This window comes from Amblyraja radiata, chromosome 38, assembly GCF_010909765.2.
Source record: "Amblyraja radiata isolate CabotCenter1 chromosome 38, sAmbRad1.1.pri, whole genome shotgun sequence".
Lineage (NCBI taxonomy): Eukaryota > Metazoa > Chordata > Chondrichthyes > Rajiformes > Rajidae > Amblyraja > Amblyraja radiata.
In genome coordinates, this window is record NC_045993.1 from 4,244,755 (window position 1) to 4,263,148 (window position 18,394).

An 18,394-nucleotide genomic window follows, 5' to 3' on the forward strand; every position below is an offset into this window, starting at 1 on the left:
AAGGAATGGCTGATGTTTTTGGGTCGAGAGCCTTCTTCATACTGAGAGTCAGGGAAGAGGGACTTGATGGAGTTCATAGGCAGAATTATGAACATGTTTATGATAGCACTGCTGTTAGTGTGCATCTGAGCGTCCTAAAAGCATTTAATAACATAGTATGTAATAGAATTGTTGGCTAAAGTAAAGACCAAGGAATTAAAGGGGCAGTAACACTGTGTGTATGCAATTGACTAAGAGACAGATAGAGTTAACATAGACATGACGAGTTTAATAACATCCTTCTCTGCTGTGTGTTTTTTTAATGCTTACTCAAGGTTCCCTTGGCTTATTGACTTATTTGATCGATGACACCTCTGGCAGTGTAGCACTCCCTCAGTAATGCACAGGTATGTCAGCCTGGACTTTTGCTCCAATCTCTAATGTTAGCCCATGACCATCCGACTCAGACGCAGGTATCAGAACGAGCGGGCCAAGGCTGACAAGAACAAGTCAATGAAGAGGTCTGCACAAGCCAAGGGTGTGTTGAGTTGTGCTGACAGTATTTGAGGAAAAGTCACAAGCAAAGTTCACCTTGTGACTGTGTGCCCCTTGGTACAACGTTCATAAAATAACTCCCTCGGCAGGAGAAGCAATTAAATAGATTCAACGTCAATGCTAATGCTTTTTTGGGCTTTAAACACGGACATGACACATTATGTTGGGTGTTCAGAGTTTCCACGTTACCATGGTTACTGCCAGAGTGATCAAGAGCCAATTAAAGTGGTAATGAAGGGTTAGAAGGGTAAAGATAATGCACACTTGCAATTTGCAATGACTAATTCCAGCACTTACTGCTGGTAACATTCATAGTTCAACGTTAGCAGTGCAGTGGATTGTGAAACCACATCAAATATGTTCTCCAACTGTGAGATATATGATGGATTAAAGCACTGGAATTGATAATCAATGTTTGGTGATCTCATTGACGTGTTTAAAGCAAGAAAGGAACTGATAGAATTTGTTTCCTCTGGTGGACGAGTTCAGAACAGGGTGACATGTTCTCACTATGAGAGCCAGGTCGTTCTGAGATGACGTCAGGAAACCTTGCTTCACACAAAGGAGTGGAAATCAGGAATTTTCTCCCGATGAACACTGTTAGCACCTCCCCACCATCGAAGGGATTTATCGGAGTCGCTGCCTCAAAAAGGCAGCCAGCATCATCAGAGACCCACACCACCCTGGCCACAAACTCATTTCACCACTGCCATCGGGAAGGAGGTACAGGAGCCTGAAAACTGTAATGTCCAGGTTCAGGAACAGCTTCTTCCCTACAGCCATCCGGATATTAAACGCTACAACCTCCAAATAAGCTCTGAACTACAATAGACTATTATTGTTCAGATTGCCCCAGGGGCGCGGCACGATTGTCAGCCTCGCCAACAGTCTGTCTGTTTTTTCGCCTTTTTTTGTTATTTTTAGTGTGTTTTGAAAGTAGGTGTTAATGTTCTGTGGTTTGTTTTATGTGGGGGAAGGGGGTCGGGGGAAACTTTCTTTTCAATCTCTTACCCTTCCGGAGATGCGATTGTTTACCGGGTCGTATCTCCGGTCACTCTGCTTCCTAACATCACGGAGCTGGAGGCCTCGCTCGGGACTGACTATGAGCCCCACCGCGGGGCGTGGACTTACCATCGGAGCTGATCCCCTGCCTGGGATCGTTCCAACCACAGCCTGCGGACTTTACCATCGAAAGCTTGTGGCTTTCGGGTAGAGAACGTAGATGTCAGGAGCTCCAACGACACAGAAGGTTCGACAAGCTCTGACCCGGGGTCTGATCTCTCGGCAAGGGGAGCTGAGATTCCTCCCGATGCAGGAGCTTGATCGCCCCGACGCGGAGGGCCCGACCGCTGGCTATGGGAGTAAGATCGTCCCGTCAACGGAAGGCTCGTGGCCCCCCGACCGTGGGAGAACAAAGAAGGGAAGAGATTGAACTTTTTTTCGCCTTCCATCACAGTGAGGAAGGTGGAGGAGTCACTGTGGTGGATGTTTATGTTAAAATGTATTTTGTGTGTTCTGTTGCTTTATCTTTGTATGACTGACTTGGCAAATGAAATTCCTCGGTACACAAAAATGGTGGAGAAACTCAGCGGGTGCTGCAGCATCTATGGAGCGAAGGAAATAGGCAACGTTTCGGGCCGAAACCCTTCCTCAGACTGATGGGGGGTGGTGGGAGAAGAAAGGAAAAAGGAGTAGAGGAGCCCGAGGGCTGAGGGAGAGGTAGGAAGGGGAGGAGACAGCAAGGGTTAACAGAATTGTGAGAATTCAATGTTCATGCCACCAGGATGCAGACTCCCCAGGCGGAATATGAGGTGCTGTTCCTCCAATTTCCGGTGTTGCTCACTCTGGCCGTGGAGGAGGCCCAGGACAGAGAGGTCGGATACGGAATGGGAGGGGGAGTTGAAGTGCTGAGCCACCGGGAAGTTATTGGTACTTGGTAGTCTGACTCACGTGGAAACTGCATTATTTGGAGATTACCGCATCTGGAGGATAGAGGTAACAAATTTGACAACTCAAGATAACGAGAGGCATTGATAGGGTAAATAGACAAAAAGTTTCTTCTCATGGTCAGGGTATCAAAAACAAGAAGACATAGGTATAAATGCGAAGAAGGAATTTTAAAGGGGATATCAGGGGTAGGTTTTTCACGCAGAGAGTAGATGATATTTGAAAGACATTGCCAGAGGAAGTGGGTGGAATCAGATACAATTACTATGTTTCATAAGACATTTAGACACATAACTGAATAGGCAAGACATGCAAGGATACCATCTTAATGCCGACAAATGGGAATAGTGTAAATGGGCAAAAAGGGTCAGTATGGAACTTGGTGGGCTGAAGGGCCTATTTCCCAGCTCTGTGGCTCTATGAATGAAAGAACAGAGATTGAGTGACTGAATCATTCATTCAACCGATCTCTTCATTCCTTGTGAGTGGAACACAACGGAAAAGCAATGATGATGTCTGGGGACCTGTGGCACAGGGGTCAGTAACGAAGCGGGGGGGGAATGTGACTGCAGTAGCTTGCAGGCTGACAGTAATTGCTCACACCTCCAGTCCCAGCACGTCGAAGGCAGCTCTCAAACACACTGCAGCGGTTCTCAGAGGCTAATCCAAGCATTTACCATTAAACCAGGCGGCCCTCAGGACACCAGACAAAATGATGTACTTACCTGATGGACACATTGACAGCGTCAACCGTGAGTCAGTGTGGGTGGGGGAGGAGAGTTCTCACTTCTGAGTTGTAAGGTTGTGAGTTCAATCCCCACTCCAGACACAATGTTAAACTGAGTGAATCATGACATGCTGAACTAGGGCTACACTGCTGGAGTGCCACCTACTGGATAAGGTAACAAGCCAAGATCCTGTTTGATCTTGCAGGTCATCTTAAAGGCAGCACATATGCTTTTGAAGGCGGACATGGGTGATCTCCTGGTGTCGAGGTCTATGTTGCTCACTCAGCATCACTAAAACTCTTTTTATTCTTCCCATATTCCTCCCCAAGTCTGCTATTCATGAAATGTGTAGGAAGGAACTGCAGATGCTGGTTTAAACCAAAGATAAGCACGTCTGAATAAGGGTCTTGTCCCGAAACGTCACCCATTCTGTCTCTCCAGAGATGCTGCCTGTCCCTCTGAGTTACTCCAGCTTTTTGTGTCTATCTGCTATTCATGAAGCTTGATAGAAAATAGACAATAGACAATGGGTGCAGGAGTAGGCCATTCGGACCTTCGAGCCAGCACCGCCATTCAATGTGATCATGGCTGATCATCCCCAATCAGTACCCCGTTCCTGCCTTCTCCCCATATCCCCTGACTCCGCTATCTTTAAGAGCCCTATCTAGCTCTCTCTTGAAAGCATCCAGAGAACCTGCCTCCACCGCCCTCTGAGGCAGAGAATTCCACCAATTTATTGATTGAAAGATATAGCATGGAAACAGGCCCTTCGTCCCACCAAGCCCACGCTGATCACCAATCACCTGTTCACACTAGTTCTATGTTATCCCACTTTCGTATCCACTCCCAACACACTAGGCCCAATTTACAGTGGCCAATTCATCTACCAACCCGCTTGTCTTTGGGTTGTGGGAGGAAACCGGAACATGTGGAGAAAACCCACCCTGTTTCAATGGTCAGGACTGAACTCACATCTCTGGTCGGCACAGTGGAGCAGCAGTAGAGTTGCTACATTACAGCGCTTGCAGTGCCGGAGACCCGGGTTCGATCCCGACTACGGCTGCTGTCTGTATGGAGTTTGTACGCTCTCCCTGTGACTGCGTGGGTTTTCTCCGAGATCTTCGGTTCCTCCCACACTCCAAAGATGTACAGGTTTATAGGTGAATTGTAAAATTGTCCCGAGTGTGGGTAGGATAGTGTTCCTGTGAGGAGATCGCTGGTCGGTGCGGACTCGATGGGCCGAAGGGCCTGATTCCGCGCTGTATCCCAAAATTAAACTAAACTAGACTCTTGCACTGTGATGCAGCAGCACTACTGGCTGCACCACTGCCCTGCCCAATTAATGCTGGCCTTTTCAGAGAACATCTTACTACATAATCTGTGCTTTAGCTGGAGTTGAAAGTTGACTTCTCCAATTTCAGGTAGTCCCTGCTTTCTCCTCCCTTTCCCAGCTCTCCCCCAGCCCACTGTCTCCGCCTCTTCCTTTCTTCTTCCACCCCCCCCCCCCCCACCCTCACATCAGTCTGAAGAAGAGTCTCGACCAGAAACGTCACATATTTCCTTCTCTCCATTGATGCTGCCTCACCCGCTGAGTTTCTCCAGCATTTTTGTCTACTTTGTAGTTGTAAGATATGTCGCTTTATCCAAAGGAAAGTCGAAAGGCACCAAAGATTAAATCTGAAAGCTTTTATTTCAGGCCAGTTATGAAATTATATAAACGGATTACAAAGCCAAATAGCTGTGAGAGGAAGTACACTTGAACAGCAATAAGTGTTCTCCGTTAGACTGTTTTAAGCTTCATATGAGTACTCTCAACTTAATTAACATTCCCAAATCGATAGGACTGGAATGAATCTGGAATGAAATGTTTAGAGGTTACAGTTAGCAGAATAGATAGATAGAAGATAGACGGAATGCCTTTTATTGACATTCAAACAACTTGGTTTGAACGAAATTTCGGTTCCTACAGTTTTTTACATTACAAAAAAAACCCAAGACCCACACTTAACACAGTTTACACAAACATCCATAGATATGGTTAAAGCAATTAATATTGTGCATTTGGACTTTCAGAAGGACATTAAGGAGGCACCATACAAGGGATTATAAACCGAAGTGAGAACACAAAGTGTTGGTGTAACTCAGCGGGTCAGGCAGCATCCCTGGAATAAATGGCAACACATCGTTTCAGGTCAGGATCCTTCTCAGACACATGGTGTTGGGGTAACACACTGGTGTGGATTGAAAATTGGCCAATGGACGGAAAACAGAGGAAGAATAAATGGGTCCTTCATGTGTTGGGATTGACGGGATCAATGCTGAAGGTCCTAACTCTCTTAGTCTCCATTAATGAGATTGTGTGTAATATTTCCAAAAAAGATGGCTGATAATATAAAGTTGGGTAGTAGATTGGCTGCAAGGGGGGGGGGGGGGGGGGGGGGGGGGGGGGCGTAGATACTCAGGGAAAAATACTGGGAAATTCCTCACAGACTCTCCGGACAATTGAAACTAACCATGGAGACCATTCTGATATTTATCTTCATATGAGGTCTCAGCCAGAAACTGGCCAAGCTCTCAAGATGAATCAGTGTTCCATATTACGAGCCACCTTCTTCTCTGTGCCAAGAATCCCCTCAGTTGTCGGGCCCAGCTTTGGCCTGACTGGTTATTTCAAGCAATCAGACAGTGTAAGGCCTTCAATACAACAAAAGTTGATCACCACACCAAACTTGTACCTGATCAAAGTGAAAATCTCGATTCTGAGTCAAACATAATGTCTGCCTCCATCGCTTCCCCCACCCTAGTTCCCTGACTAGTTTCACTGTCCTCCTGATTAATTTTACTGATTTTACTGTGCCTCGTTGCCACCTTCCCCTCAGCCAACAATTACCCATTCTACATTTCCTTGATCACCTTCTGCTTTGATTTGTCGTTTTCACAACTTGCACTTCAGTTCATGTCCAAGTTATGAATTTGGTTCATAATCCCTACCTATGTATCTGTCCAAATGTCTTTCAAACTGGAAACGTCAACAAGAAAAGTGTTCAGGGAAGGGAATCGGCAGCTGAAGGTATAGAATACGATGGGTATGTGCAGATGGAAGTTTGATTCCCCTGACTCTGAATAAAGGTCTCACCCTGAAACGTCACCTATTCCTCTCCAGAGATGCTGCCTGTCCCGCTGAGATACTCCAGCTTTTTGTGTCTATCTTTGGTGTAAACCAGCATCTGCAGTTCCTTCCTACACATAATGTTATCATGCCAACTTTCTCCAGTCTAGATGGATTCAACCTGGGTGGTTGCCCCATGGCCCTCTGGTAGGTTGCCCCATGGCCCCCTGGGAAGGTGTTGCCTGACAACCACTGGCCTTCATGAACAAGCTCTCTGTTGCACCACAGTAATCCACAGGTAAGCTTTCACTGGAAAGATTGAAACAATTTGTCCCAGTGCTATTTCATAGATGTAAAATGCGTGTTCTCAGTGTGTTAATGACCCCAAACAAAGTTCTTTGCCGAGTGTACAGACTGACACATGTAAGACATAAGATGTTCAAGCAGTTTATTCTAAACAGATTCTGGAAATTTCTATATATATATATTCAGATATAGAAAGCCACGTGTTGTGAATCAAAGTGGTCTTTGTAGAAACATAGAAACATAGAAAATAGGTGCAGGAGGAGGCCATTCGGCCCATTCGAGCCAGCACCGCCATTCATTGTGATCATGGCTGATCGTCCCCTATCAATAACCCGTGCCTGCCTTCTCCCCATATTCCCTGATTCTACTAGCTCCTAGAGCTCTATCTAACTCTCTCTTAAATCCATCCAGTGACTTGGCCTCCGCTGCTCTCTGTGGCATGGAATTCCACAAATTCACAACTCTCTGGGTGAAAAAGTTTAAATGAGCTCCCCTTTATTCTAAGACAGTGGCCCCTGGTTCTGGACTCGCCCAACATTGGGAACATTTTTCCTGCATCTAGCTTGTCCAGTCCTTTTATAATTTTATATGTTTCTATAAGATTTCCCCCTCATCCTTCTAAACTCCTTCTAAACTTTATTAAGGCAATACGGAAAACAGCACACAGGCGACTGGGGAGGGTTTTCCCAGGGTTCTGAATATATACCAGGGCACACCCCTTAACCATGTGACGACCCCTTCCCGCCAAACACAGTCAAGTGACCCTGCCAGCCCAAGTGCCGAGGGTTCGCTCAGTAAGTGGCCTAACCACCAGGTGGCGCCACACCGTCTATAACACAAGTGAAGTGTGGACTCAACGAAGTCTACAAACTAAGACACAAAGTACTGAGGTAACTCAGCAGTTCAGGGAACATCTCTGAAGAACATAGACGGGTAACATTTTGGGTCAGGGCTCTTCTTCAGTCTTCTTAAAGTGGATTATTGTTCATAACTACCACTCTATAATGCAATGAGTAAGGTATCACTTGTTGCTGACCACATATAATACTTCCAAGTTTAACACACAGATCAACAGATGGAACATTGGTTTGGCCCTATGGAGGCGTCACCAGAGGAGCTGCCTTTTGAATAAAATATTGAACCAAGATATATTTTCTTCTGAATGAACATCACAGACAACATCATTATTTCACACAGAAGTATGGCATCCATGGCCAGAGTCACTGGAGGTTTGGACTAACAATCTGATGTCCAAGGCACACCAGGTCATAGAGTCATACAGCATAGAAACAGGCCCTTCGGCCCAACTCATCCATGCTGATTGAGATGCCCCCATCTAAGCTAGTCCCATTTGCCTGCATTTGGTTCATAATCACTACCTATGTATCTGTCCAAATGTCTTTCAAATGTGGTTGTTTTACTGGGAAAAGATATAATAGGAACCTGAGGGGCAGCTTCTTCACACAATTGGGTATATGGAATGAGCTGCCAGAGGCGGTAGTTGAGGCAGGTACAATAGCAACATGTAAAATAAATTTGGACAGGTACATGGATAGGAAAGGTTCAGATGATTATGTGCCAAACATGGGCATATGGGACTAGTTTAGATGGGGCATCTTGGTGACATGGACTAGTTGGGTCAAAGAGCCTGTTTCCGTGCTGTATGACTCTGATTCTGAACCTTCTGAAATTTGTAGCCGGCGGGGCAGTACTCTGCATATCGCCAACTTGGACAATTTAACATTTTTATCAAGCCAATTAAACAAGCCAATTAACCTACAAACCTGCACGTCTTTGGAGTATGGGAGGAAACTGAAGATCTCGGAGAAAACACACGCGGGTCACGGGGAGAACGTACAAACTCCATACAGACAGCACCCGTAGTCGGAATCTGTCGAGATTCTATGACTCTACTGCACTAGTTGCTTTAAAGATGGGCACGGAGAGAGGGTCACCAGGGAGCAAACGATTTCTTCAATGGTGCACTTGATAGAACGAAGATGCAGGACCTTGCCTGTGACCTCAAACTCTGGAGTGGGTTCTATTATCAGTCACATAATGGATAATGACCGATGTGCCAATGAAAATCGCATCTCACAATTTAACAAAAAATGAACCGAATAATGCTAGATTGAGAAGTACTTGGCATCAATTTTGGATTGAAGAGTTTCATTTTAGTCACGGATCACAATTTCTTATTAGGAGTTCTGGGTGTAAGATCAGCCATTCCAACCACGAGAGGCTCTCAAATACAATTCTTTTATCCCTGTACAGCAACACCTTTGACTATCAGTCTCCCAAACCAAATGCAATTACAGGTGCTCTATGCGGACTAACACACAAAGATTCTGATATACTTTGTAAAAACATAATCTTTACAATGTCATGATTAGACAATGATGTCCAGTCGTAGCTGCCGAAATGGCTGACGCCACAAGGAGAAAATACTCCTCCAACATGAGATCCTGTGTACACTAACGGAGCATAAAACAATTGTTTCAGTTCAGTTTATTGTCACGTGTGCCAAGGTACAGTGAAAAGCTTTTGTTGCGTGCTAACCAGTCAGCAGAAAGACAATACATGCTTGCAATCGAGCCATTTACAGATACATGATAAGGGAATAATGTTTAGTGCAAGGTAAAGCCAGCAAAGTCCAATCAAGGATCACCAATGAGATAGATAGTAGTTCAGCACTACTCTCTGGTTGTGGTAGGATGGTTCAGTTGCCTGATAACAGCTGGGAAGAAACTGTCCCTGAATCTGGAGGTGTGCGTTTTCACACTTCTATAACTTTTGCCCAATGGGAGAGGGGAGAAGAGGGAGTGGCCGGGGTGCAACTCACCCTAGATTTTGGTGCTGGCCTTGCCGAGGCAGCGTGAGGTATAAGTAGAGTCAGTAGAAGGGAGAAGACTAAGAGAGATGCCCAATGCTGATACGCAACCATTTTAGAAGGGAAGACTCAATTTTTCCAAGGACCATGGGTGTTTGAAGTGAGGAGCCTGAATGGTCACCTGAGACTTAGATGAATTACATCAAAGTAGACTGGCAATGTAAAAATGAAAGGTATTGTTGGAGGTTAAATATACAGGGCAGGTATTGACAGAGCTCTGGAAGATTTAATGTCAACATGTACAATATCTGTCAAGAGCACAGAATAAAACCACCAACAACTCCCCCAAGTCATAGACATGGCCCACACTACCATTTCAATACATTCACATTGATTTTGCCTTAAGATAACAATGCCTTTCTTGCAGAAACAAGGAACTGCAAATGTTGGTTTACAAATAAAAACACACACTATGCTGGAGTAACTTAGTGGGTCAGGCAGCATCTCTGGAGAGAAGGAATGGGTGATGTCTCGGGTTGAGACCCTTCTTCAGACTGAGTCGGGGAAAGGGAAACGAGAGATATAGATGATATAGAGAGATAAAGAACAAAGAAATGAAAGATATGCAAAAACGATGATCAAGGAAACGGTCGGTTGTTAGCTGTGGGCGAGGTGATAATGAGTTGTACAGACAATGAAACTCACCAGGATGCCAGTGACTGACGCCAGCCCAGCTTGGAGGGACAGCAGTGGAATTAAAAGGGAAATCGTGACTCGTATCCTGACAACTCATTGGGACGCACATCAAGCAACATGAGACAGCGAGAGTAGCAAAGAACATCAAATGTGCAACATCTGCGAGTAGGGTATTGGTGAGGTGATGCAAGTTGACTGTGAATCGGAGGAATGCGCCCACATTTGCTTAACGATTGGAGTGAGATTCACGCCAGCACAATGGAGAAATAGGTGGCGGCACGATGGCGCAGTGGTAGAGTTGCTGCCTTACAGCGCCAGGCAGCCGGGTTCGATCCTGACTACGGATGCTGTCTGTACGGAGCTTGTACGTTCTCCCCCTGACCGCGTGGGCTTTCTCCGGGTGCTCTGGCTTCTTCCCACACTCCAAAGACATACAGGCTTGTAGGTTAATTGGCTTCGGTAAAAGTGGTAAGATAGTGTGTAGGATAGTGTTAGTGTATGGGGATCGCTGGTCCGCGCGGACTCGGTGGGCTGAAGGACCTGTTTCCTCACTGCACCCGGAAAGACTAACAACTAAATGGTGACAATGAATTTGTCCCAAAACCAACCACTAAGGAAGAAGGGTTTTGGCCCGAAACGTTGCCTATTTCCTTCGCTCCATAGATGCTGCTGCACCCACTGTGTTTCTCCAGCACTTTTGTCTATCTTCGATTTTCCAGCATCTGCAGTTCCTACTTAAACACTAAGGAGGAGATATGTCCATAGGGAGTGAGTCAGGATGTCACACATTAGAAACATAGAAACATAGAAATTAGGTGCAGGAGTAGGCCATTCGGCCCTTCGAGCCTGCACCGCCATTCAATATGATCATGGCTAATCATCCAACTCAGTATCCCGTACCTGCCTTCTCTCCATACCCTCTGATCCCCTTAGCCACAAGGGCCACATCTAACTCCCTCTTAAATATAGCCAATGAACTGGCCTCGACTACCCTCTGTGGCAGAGAGTTCCAGAGATTCACCACTCTCTGTGTGAAAAAAGTTCTTCTCATCTCGGTTTTAAAAGATTTCCCCCTTATCCTTAAGCTGTGACCCCTTGTCCTGGACTTCCCCAACATCGGGAGCAATCTTCCTGCATCTAGCCTGTCCAACCCCTTAAGAATTTTGTAAGTTTCTATAAGATCCCCTCTCAATCTCCTAAATTCTAGAGAGTATAAACCAAGTCTATCCAGTCTTTCTTCATAAGACAGTCCTGACATCCCAGGAATCAGTCTGGTGAACCTTCTCTACACTCCCTCTATGGCAATAATGTACTTCCTCAGATTTGGAGAGCAATACTCCAGGTGTGGTCTCACCAAGACCCTGTACAACTGCAGTAGAACCTCCCTGCTCCTATATCCACTACATTCTTCGAACAAAAGTTACCTCCATCACAAGAATGTTTATCTGGCTTTTTCAGACTCCTAAATTAATTCGTAACTGTTGTATGTATGTGAAACACTTTAAAAAAGGAAGGCAGAGTGATGTATCTGGATGTAAAGGTGCCCACAAGCTTGTGATGTAAGTACACATGCTTGTTGTTAGTCCGTTCTGGTGCTCAGTTATAAATTCCTGACTATTCCTAGCGATTACTTTGGACAGTATTCACCAGCACTACTTGATAAGATCACAGACTATTCTAAATGCACTGCACTTTGTTGGCTGTGAAGGATGTTGTGACATCCTGTGGATGTAATAGGTGTTATATAAGTGCAAGTTCTTTCTTTCTTGCTTTATGTATGGTAATGCCATGCAGCTGAAGCATGTTCCCAAAGATTTAAAATCCATAAATTGCCAAAGGTAAACTCAGAAAATAATTCACCTCCAATTATCTCAAATCAAGACATCTTTCTTGTAAAATGTAAAAAAAGAATTCAAACCAACGAGAGCCTTTTCAGAATGTAAAAGGAATCCTGAGTAACGTTCATATGATTGTTTTTCTTCAGCATTGTTCGACTTTAAGAAAAAGTAATTAAACTAATGACTGCTGGCGATGTGTTTGTAGGTGCTGGGTAGGGGCTGCGAGACAGACAGGGTGATGGAGTTGAATTAACATGCACAGATGATGCTGAATCATCGCTGATCTTGTGACTGTATTTTGGTGAATGATGTTGCAGCTCCATAACAGACTGAATCAGTGACTCCCGGCCACCAACGAGAGAAATGCCATATTCATGCCATTGGAGCCACAATTGATGCTTTGAAATCCAATAGACAATAGACAATAGGTGCAGGAGTAGGCCATTTGGCCCCTCGAGCCAGCACCTCCATTCAATGTGATCATGGCTGATCATCCCTAATCAGTACCCCGTTCCTGCCTTCTCCCCATATCCCCTGACTCCACTATTTTTAAGAGCCCTATATAGCTCTCTCTTGAAAGCATCCAGAGAACCTGCCTCCACCGCCCTGAGGCAGAGAATTCCACAGACTCACAACTCTCTGTGAGAAAAAGTGTTTCCTTGTCTCCGTTCTAAATGGCTTACTCCTTATTCTTATTCTCCTTATAATCCAGCCACGGAATAGCTCTCCCTTTTTCCCCTGACTCTCGGTATGAAGAAGGGTCTCGACACAAAACGTCACTTATTCCGTTTCTCCAGAGATGCCGTCTGACCCGCTAAATTACTCCAGCTTTTTGTGTCTTTCTTCGGTTTAAACCGTTCTACACATAGAAGAGAACTGATGGATTCCAATATTCCCCGTTATTTAGACTGTACAGCACTGTCTTCAAGTGTGTGGTTGACGAATGTCTCGTGAGCCATGTCAGAACTCACCAGAATTGAGACTGCACAACCCCGCCATCGTGGTTACCGACGGGCCACCACCACAGCACAAAAATGTCCATTTTTAATTTTTTTTAAATTTTATTTTATTAGAAGTATGGCACCAAAGTGCCTAATATATATTTTCATAATACATTTTATGTACAACTTCTTTTTTTTTTTTTACACTGAAAAAAGATTAGAATAAGAAAAAGAAGTTAGATAGTAAAGGATAGAAAGATGTGAAATATATAGTGTGTGAAAAAAGAAAACGAGTAAATGAAGAAAGTTGAGAGAGAGAATAGAGAGAATAACATGTTTATTCCTCATCAGCAGATCCCACACCTTTCAGCTCTTCCCGTCACCTCATGCTGGTATCTCCACCCTTTCTCTCTCATTTTAGTCTGGGAAAATTAGGGATGAACAATAAATGCTGGCAATGCCAATGTCTCAAGCTGGAATCTCCCACTTCAAGCCCGCTAGTCCTTCCCCCAAAATCTAGTTGTTCCCTCAAAATCCATATCAGATTTGTCAAAGATGATTTGGTTTTCAACCATTTTGATTCTGCCCAAACACAGCATAATTTTCTGCTTCAATGCCTTTCCCGACAAGGTTTCTATTGCTCATTTGTATTCCTTTCTTGAACAGCAGTATTTTGTTTACTGTCTTCCCACCCCCACAATGATGCCTGAATCTTGCTAATTTTGGAAGCCACTAACACAGCAGCCCTGCAGTTGCCTTTAGAATGCTAGAAATGCAGACTGCTAGGTTGAAAGGATAGAAAATGCTGGAGTAACTCAGTGGGTCAGGCAGCATCTCTGGAGAGCATGACCCGACCCCAAGATGAATGAAGAAGGGTCCCAACCCGAGACATCATCTATTCATGTTCATCAGACGTGCTGCCTGACCTGCTGAGTTAATCCAGCACTCTGTCCCTTTTGTTATAAACCAGCAGCTGCAGTTTCTTGTGTCTCTGGTTGAAAGGATTGTTTGACTTCTAATCACCTTGATTTCTCCAGTACCCCCCCCCCCCCCCCCCCCCCCCCCCCCCCCCCCCACTTCCACAACTTCTGCTCTGCTTATTACATCATCTGTTGTGAAGATAGATTTAAGATATTTGTTCAATGATCCAACTATTTCCTTATTTTCTTATGCCCAAGGGACCACATATTCCAACTTCTCCCACCATCAGTCTTTTGTTCCTCCTATGCATGTTTCCAAATCTCTTTCAGTCCTCAGGCGTACAATTTTATTTTAGCAGTATTGTAACATTTTTTAAATTTATCACTCTGCTTCTTTTCTTGGCTATGAATAGAAATACTTTCCAGGAAGTTTTTATTTCTCGTTGGAATCTCTAATTGTTGAGTATTGAGAAATATTTCCTTAAATGACAAATCTTTTAATCTTATTTCTCAATCTACTTTATCCAGCAGCTCATTCCCTCGTAACTACTGAATTGATTGTACTAAGCAGCTGGTAGAGTTGTTTCCTCACAGCTCCAGTGTCCAGGGTTCAATCCTGATTACTGATTGATTGTGCTATCTGGGTGGAGTCTGCATGTCCTCCGCATGACTGCATGGGTTTCCTCAAGATGTTCAGGTTGCCTCTCACATCCAAAGATGTGTTGGTTGCAAGGCTAATTGGCCACTTTCTTCTTCTTCTTGCGAATGGCGTGCACAGCCTAAAGTTGTAGGACAACTTGTTCTGTTTGATCTTCTGTTTGTGCGCGCCAGGTTGATTGCATTCGACGAAACAGGGTGGACCACGTGAAGGTTGCAATCTCCCACCCCATTAGCCACTTTGAATTGCCCCCAGTGGTATAACCTGGTGGGAATTGATGGTGGTAAGGTCTCCCTCTCTCTCTGTCCCTTCCCCACCCTAGTTCTCCGACTAGTTTTACTGTTCAACTGATTAATTTTACTGATTGTGTGCCTCTTTGTCACCTTCCCCGCAGCTAACAATGAACCATTCTACATTTCCTTATCATTGTCTGCTTTGATCGGTCATTTTCACACCCTAAAGCCCCTGTCACACGATGTGACTTTACCCAAGAGTTCTCCCGAGTTTACAAAAAAATCAAACTCGTGGTAAGTATGTAGAATGTCCGTAGCGGGTACGTCGGAGCTCGGGGCGTCTCGTAGCGTCTCGTAATGCTAACGGCAGGTACTCGGGAAACGCAGTAACTCGTGAAGTTTTTTCAACACTGTGAAAAATGTCCAAGAGTAAAAAAATACTCGTGATGAAGTACCACGAGTTTGATTTTTTTTTTTAACTCGGGAGAGCTCTTAGGTAAACTTAGGGACAGGGGCTTTACCCTCTATATTTCTAGACTCCCTCTCCCCTGACTCTCAGTCTGAGGAAGGGTCTCGATCCGAAACGTCAGCATTCCTTCTCTCCAGCGATGCTGCCTGCCCCGCTGAGTTACTCCATCATTTTGTGTCTATCTACATGGAAAGACCAAGGAAATAGAACTGATGGATTACTCTTATAAAAAGCTGGCATGGATATAATGGGAATGCCAGTATAGTAAGTAATCCCTCCAGACAGCATTAGTGGTCAGGATTGAACCCAAGTCACTGGGTTACTCTATGAGGCAGCAGTTCCCCCAGCTGTTTAATACAACCAATTATTTAGATGTGGGGGATAAGCTGGCTAAAGTTATATGGTTATATGGTTATATGGGTATGGAGAGAAGGCAGGTACAGGATACTGAGTTGGTTGATCAGCCATGATCATATTGAATGGCGGTGCAGGCTCGAAGGGCTGAATGGCTAAAGTAGGTAGATACATTAGATTAAAAGATTTGTCAGATAAGCAATGCAAAACATTAAAAAAAAGTTTCTTAATACTCAACAATTGGACATTCCAAAGAGAAATAAAAATGGGAATGTGATTTCTTCCGGTGGGCCAGTGTTAGAAACATAGAAACATAGAAAATAGGTGCAGGAGGAGGCCATTCGGCCCTTCGACCCTTCGAGCCAGCACAGCCATTCATTGTGATCATGGCTGATCGCCCCCAATCAATAACCCGTGCCTGCCTTCTCCCCATATCCCTTGATTCCACTAGCCCCTAGAGCTCTATCTAACTCTCTCTTAAATCCATCCAGTGATATAGAATGTTGAAGGAGTCTGTTCTATGATTCTCCTCGGAAAAACCCGACCACCCCAAACCTCCAAATATTGACGGCACCATGGATGTGCGGAATAAATGGTCATCTGTGCTCATAATAAACCATCTGAATAATTGTCCAAGAGTTTGTCGTTGTCCTTACCTGAGATCTTTTTGGAAAAGAGAGCAGGAACATAGAAACATAGACAATAGGTGCAGGAGTAGGCCATTCGGCCCTTCGAGCCTGCACCGCCATTCAATATGATCATGGCTGATCAACCAACTCAGTATCCTGTACCTGCCTTCTCTCCATACCCATATAACCATATAACCATATAACAATTACAGCACGGAAACAGGCCATCTCGACCCTTCTAGTCCGTGCCGAACACGTATTCTCCCCTAGTCCCATATACCTGCCCTCAGACCATAACCCTCCATTCCTTTCCCGTCCATATAACTATCCAATTTATTTTTAAATGATAAAAACGAACCTGCCTCCACCACCTTCACTGGAAGCTCATTCCACACAGCCACCACTCTCTGAGTAAAGAAGTTCCCCCTCATGTTACCCCTAAACGTCTGTCCCTTAATTCTCAAGTCATGTCCCCTTGTTTGAATCTTCCCTACTCTCAGTGGGAAAAGCTTATCCACGTCAACTCTGTCTATCCCTCTCATCATTTTAAAGACCCCCTGATCCCTTTAGCCACAAGGGCCACATCTAACTCCCTCTTAAATATAGCCAATGAACTGTGGCCTCAACTACCTTCTGTGGCAGAGAATTCCACAGATTCACCACTCTCTGTGTAAAAAATGATTTTCTCATCTCGGTCTTAAAAGACTTCCCCCTTATCCTTAAACTGTGGCAGGGAGGTATTCAGCAGTGGTGTAGGGGAGGAGGTGTCTGAACATGTGTCTGAATGTGTGGAGGATTATGTGCATATATAAATCATTTTTTACACAGAGAGTGGTGAATCTGTGGAATTCTCTGCCACAGAAGGTAGTTGAGGCCACAGTTCATTGGCTATATTTAAGAGGGAGTTAGATGTGGCCCTTGTGGCTAAAGGGATCAGGGGGTATGGAGAGAAGTATATATACCTGTGTTTAAATCAGAGAAAGCACAGCGATGGAGAGTGCATAATAGAGAGCCAGATGAAACCGTGTATCACAGGAGAAGACTGAATGTTCTCAGGTGAAGGATATGAGTGTATGTGTGGAGGTATGTGACTGTGTCAGCAGTGATCACCCACTCACTGAGACCTCCTTCCATCAGATGAAAGACTCGGGTCAATCTGGTTGACCTTCTCCTTTCTGGTGACTGCATGATACGATGATAATGGAGTTATTGACTAATGACAGCAATCAGTCTCTATGAATTAATTCACAAGCTCCCAGACAGGAGACACAAACTCCCTGGTGGTGGACAGAAGTCAGAGCCATTGGTTCCTCCTTAGTATGTCACACTTAGCATCCCACAAATTACTTGGCATGCCGAGATGTTATTTCCTGGAAGAAATGTGTCAAATTTGCACTTGATTGAATCGTTTCATATCATCCGTTTGTTAAGTCCACCTTGTTTTTCAGCGATATCTGATCTGCACTATTTTTGCTTGTGAGACACTGATTTAGATATGACTAGTCCAGGGCTCTTGTTCCAGATTTGCCTCTCCCAGCTTTTGAAAATCTAAGCATACTTCTTTTCTTCTGGCCACAGAATAATGTTCACCTAGCACCTTGGAGCTTGTTAATTGACACTATTTTCAAATCATCCCTGGATTTTTTTCTCTCACTTTCTCTGTGGTGTCTTCCAGCCTAAAAACTCTTCCATTTTCTATTCTTCTATTCTTCCATTTCTAACCTTTTGAGACTATTCCATGTCTTGTATCTAGACGATCCACTAATGGTGGCCCCAAGCTCTCAAATTCACTCTCTTAATATCTACACCTCTCTTTCTGCCTTTAAAACATTTATATCCAAACATCCAACCAGCTCAGTCTGAAGAAGGGTTTTGGCCCGAAACGTTGCCTATTTCCTTCGCTCCATAGATGCTGCTGCACCTGCTGAGTTTCTCCAGCATTTTTGTCTGCGCTATGATCTTGCTGTGTCTCAGTGTCAAATGTGATGCAATATCAGTCAAATGGAGCACCTTACGATATTTGACCATGCCAAAAGCTCTATACAAATGAAGTTCGCTGTTGTTATACATTACAGGGCTAAAAGGACAAGGGTGAATCAAAACCAGGCCAAAACAAACTTCAGAGAATGCGTGGCCATCACAATTCACTGGAGTCATACAGAGACTATGAAAAATCTGAACAGGAATACAACTGGCAGAGTT